Source organism: Orycteropus afer, unplaced genomic scaffold, assembly GCF_000298275.1.
Source record: "Orycteropus afer afer isolate SDZICR_OR568_19922 unplaced genomic scaffold, OryAfe1.0 scaffold00010, whole genome shotgun sequence".
Taxonomy (NCBI): Eukaryota; Metazoa; Chordata; class Mammalia; order Tubulidentata; family Orycteropodidae; genus Orycteropus; species Orycteropus afer.
The window spans coordinates 1,563,488-1,568,633 of record NW_006921597.1 but is presented as its reverse complement, the minus strand read 5'-3'; positions in this window follow the sequence as shown (position 1 = coordinate 1,568,633).

The following is a 5,146-nucleotide window of genomic DNA, read 5'->3' as shown; positions in this document are numbered from 1 at the left end:
TTTGTTCCACATTGTTCTCCCTCTCTATGCAGGATCTTGTACATCCCTTCCAAGTGGATGACAGTGGTAGCCGGGCACCATCTAGTTCTTCTGAAGAGTTTACTTTTTATGTCAAAGAATCACAGATTATAAATGAGTTGGTGAAGTTTGTCTGTCTTACCATCTAGCAGAACTATTTGGTAATATTTAGAATACAGCCTACTCTGTCACATGGGTCACTACAAGTTGAAAATCAACTTGATAGCACGTAACAACAATGACAACAACTGTTGTTGTTGTTGTGGGCCATTGTGTTGGGCCCGACTCATAGCGACCCCTCCTTGGGTTTCTGAGGCAGTATCTCTATGCAAGTAGATTGCCCAACCTTCCTTCTGGGGAGTGGCTGGTGGGTTTGAACTGTCAGCCTTCTTGTTAGGCGTCACATGCCTTAGGCACTGCGCTACTAGAGCTCCTAATAACAACAACAGGTAGTACGAAAGAGGAGAGCCTGTGGGTGATGCAAACAGTTAAGCGGTTGGGTGCTGACTGAAACGCTGGGGGTTCTAGTCCACCCAGAGGTGCCTTGGAAGAAAGGCCTGGTGATCTACTTCTGAAAAATCAGCCTGGCAAGCCCTATGGTGCACAGTTCTACTCTGACACACGTGGGTTTGCCATGAGTCGGGATCGGTTCCATGACAACTGGTTTTTTAAAGAGCAGAAGTTTCTTCTATCTCAGAAAGAATGAAAATAAAGAGTTCTTTGAGGAAGTCTGAACAGTCACAGTGTCCTAAGCTGATGTTTGACTTACAGGACTATGTAATTGTGACCCATTTGAGACAGAGAAGGGAACAATAGAATTTTACTTTCATCCTCTAGAAAAAGGGTTTTGGTGCTGAGCCTTCAAGAAAAGGCCTTCTGGTTGCAAAGAACTGACTCATTCAGGTTTCCTCCAGAAAGCAGCACTGTGAGGATGCTCTAGATGGAACCTGAAAACCCTTCAAGTACCAAGGCATCTATTGTAACAGTCTCTTCTCTCATAGCAATCTCTCTCTTTCACTGTGTCTTCACTTTACTCAGGTTCCTTTTGCTACCCCCTAGATTAGCCACCCCTCGGAAGGAAGGTTGGGCAATCCTATTTCCACAGCGATACTGCCTCGGAAACCCAAGGAGGGGTCGCTATGAGTCGGGGCCGACTCGATGGCACATAACAACAACAACAGATTAGTCTTCTAAGGAGCCCTGGTGGTGCAAAATGGGTAAGCACTCAGCTGCTAACCAAAAGATTGGTGGTTTGAACCCATCAGCAGCTACAGGGAAAAAAAGACTTGGTGATCTGCTCCTGTAAAGATTAAAGCCTAGGAAACCCTATGGGCAGTTCTACTCTGTCGTATAGGGTTGCTAGGAGTTGGAATCGACTCGATGCCACACAACACCAGCAGCTTCATCTTCTAGCTTTATTTTGAGCAACATCTCAATCTCATGGCTTTTGGTTATACCTAATTGTTAACTTCCTCACAACTTTGACTTGCCAAGAACACCACGTCCAGAGCACTACCCTCTCCACCCAGCCTCTTCCAGCTCTGGCTTTTCCTCATGGCTTCTTGCCTTATATTTGTTTGGCTAGCAGCCAAGCACTTTAACTACTGAGCCACCAAGGCTCCTTTTCATTCTCTCAGAATTCCCTGATTCGGGTTCCCCAGAAGTATTACAATAATTCAACTCATCTTTTCATTGCTATGTCTTGTAGGTTCCTACCCAGCCTACTGTTGAGTTGTCCAAGGGTTAGAAGCTTAACTTCAGTCCATGTGGCTGTGGCAAAGGAAGGTGGGTTGAAGTAGGAGGTTTATTACTTGACATGAAACAAGATTGCTTTTCAGGAGGTCTATGGAAAGGCCATCTTTCCTTCTACACTAGCTGGCAATGAATGTATTTGACCTGTCTAATATAAGATCATAATAAAATTATAGGAAATTAAGGATAACTAGGTTATTAAAAATTAAAATTTTTCATGGATCATAATTGGTATAACTGAGATAAGAAGACCATAGGAACAAATAAATAAATTGGGAGAGGGAAGTATATTAGAGTTAGCTCTTAGATGACTGACATCATTTCATGCATCTTTTAAAAAAAAAGTAAGAGTAAGTGAATGGTGAGAGTGAGAATATATTGATTCTCAAAAGCTAGTTCAAAAAGCAAGCATAACTCTGGAATTGGGGACTAGAGTGAAGTTAAATAGGAATACTCAGCTCCTTAGAGGGCAGAAACCCTATTCTCTGCTTTCTTCCTGTACTTCTTTATTCTATACTTGGTCTCTCCTATCTGTAGCTTCAAGGAGCTCTGGTAGCATAGTGCCTAAGGCACTTGACTGCTAACCAGAAGGCTGGAGGTTCAAACCCACCAGCCACTCCTCAGAAGGAAGGTTGGGCAATCTACTTCCGTAGTGATACTGCCTCGGAAACCCAAAGAGAGGTCACTATGAGTTGGGTGTGACCCAATGGCAAATAACAACAACAACATCTGTAGCTTCTAGAAAAATCTGCCACTAACTACTTATGTGACCTTAGGTGGCTTATTTATTCTCTCTGAAACTCAATTTATTCATCTGTAAAATAGGGATAATGACTATTTTAACAGCTTGTTATAAGAGTTAAATTAGTTGGGATAATATACTTAAAGTGGTGGTACACCATTGCCTGGTATGTAATGTTGTTGTTGTTGTTGTTATGTGCTGTCGAGTCAGACCCAACTCATAGCGACCCCTCCTTGGGTTTCTGAGGCAGTATCACTACAGAATTAGATTGCCCCATCTTCCTTCTGAGGAGTGGCTGGTGGGTTTAAACCGCCAGCCTTCTGGTTAGCAGTCAAGTGCCTTAGCCACTATACTACCAGAGCTCCCTGGTATGTAATAGGTGATTATTATTCTAGCACATAGGAAAGAAGGAAACATTGGCTAAACCAGGTGCTAGGTAAAACTCCACTTGTTATGTCATTTGTTCTTTAGAACAATCCTCAAGGACTTGTATTGTTATTTCCACTTTTTGAATGAGGATATAATAATGGTTCATTGAGCATTTGCTATGTGCCAAGCACTGAGCTAAACCTTTTCATGCATTATCTCATTTCAGCCTGCTATAACCAAAAAACTAAACTCACTGCCATCAAGTTGGATCTGACTCATAGCAACCTCTCCTTGGTTTTGTGAGGCAGTATCTCTATGGAAGTAGATTGCCCAGTCTTCCTTCTGAGGAATGGCTGGTGGGTTTGAATCTCCAGACTTCTGGTTAACAGTCAAATACCTTAGGCACTACGCCATATGTTGTTGTTGTTATGTGTCGTCGAGTCAGACCCAACTCATAGCGACCCCTCTTCGGGTTTCCGAGGCAGTATCACTACGGAAGTAGATTGCCCTGTTAATTTCTTCTTATAGTTGAGGAAACTGAGGTCTAGAGTTAAACTTGCCAAAGGTGATACAACTAGGAAGTGACAATTAGAGCTTGAGTCTATCTGGCTTCAAAGATTTTCCAAAGTCACATGGTTGCTAAGTGACAGAGTCAAGATTCAGCTCTTTTTAAGGGCAGTTTTTCTTCAGTTGATTACCAGAGATATGTGCTGGTTGAATGAAGGTTAGTAGTAGGCACTCCCTTATAAGGATGCTACATCTGAATCCGGGTACCATGATAAAACAGACAAGGGCAGATTTTGGAACTAGTACAGAAGAAAACAAATTTAATAATTAAAATATGTCAAAATAAGGTTTCTGAGACCTGATGAAATTATTTAACAAATGTATTAAATATCACTTGTCTGTCAGGCAGTGAAAAATGAGCTTGGTGTCGTGGGCAATGCAAGATGAGTAAGGCTGAATCTCTGCCTTTACTGGTGGAGGGAGACAGACTCTCACACAACTAATTATAAAGCCTATAGCTATGGATCAAAGAACTGTGGTAATTCAGGAAAGAGCAATTTATTTGCTGGTGAAGGAAATGGTGATGGAAGGAACTAGGGAAGACTTCAAGCAAGAGATGACATTTGCAATGGTCCTTTAGGGATGAATAAGGAAGTGCTAGAAGTCTATCGTTTCCTTTTTCTTCACACCAATGGCTTTATAAAAGATATTACAAAGTAGCTAACTACTGAGGTAATACATTGACAGATCATAGTGCTTTCAAAGATGAGTGTTCTTTAGTGGAAGTGGAAAAATATTTACTTATACTTATCAGAATATTTTGGCAATTTCCTAGTCTACACTAAACAGATTTCTATGGAAAGAGTCAGAAAATGGAATACTTTGTGCTAGGTTGGGGATCTAGAGTTCAGCAATCCAATAAGGGTCTATCAGTCTCCAGAGTGACCAAATGGTATAAAAATGGTCAGTACTCTGCAGTCTTATGGGATACTAAGTCATACTAAGGAGCTCTGGTAGCATAGTGTCTAAGGCACTTGACTGCTAACCAGAAGGCTGGAGGTTCAAAACCACCAGCCGCTGCTCAGAAGGAAGGCTGGGCAATCTACTTCTGTAGTAATACCGCCTCAGAAACCCAAGGAGGGGTCTCTATGAATCAGGTCTGACTCAGTGGCAAATAACAACAACAATAAAGTCATACTAAGGTAATAGCAAATGGTTCATTTATCTGTCTGTTCTTTGATTAGAAATTTCAGTCTGTAGTCGTGAATTCCTGATTTTTCTTACATACGATAGAATTTTCTGGATTTTTTTTTTTTTTTTTACATAGTCCTCATTTAAAATATTCTGTTTTGCTGTCTTATCCCCCATAAATATATTCATGATTGGTAGTCTGTCTATTCTGATTGTTGGTTCAAGTTTTTTTTCCCTTGGTAGGTATATATTAAATTCAGTTTCCACATCCTAATCCTGTTTATAAAGGCCAGTAAGCAGCTGCTGCATATGGACATTATCCACGTGCTGTGACAGAATGTGTATTCATCATACTGGGCTTCACCCTGTAAGGTAGAAGCCCAGCTAAGATCCCTCATTTTGGTTTGGCTTGGCTTGTTTCTTTGCTCAACTTATCTTTTCAAGAATCTGTCCAGCCCCATGGTTTCCATATTGTACTTTTCCTGTTGTTGTTGCTTTTGTTATGTGCCATTGAGTCAGACCTGACTCATAGCGACCGCTCCTTGGGTTTCCGAGGCAGTATCACTA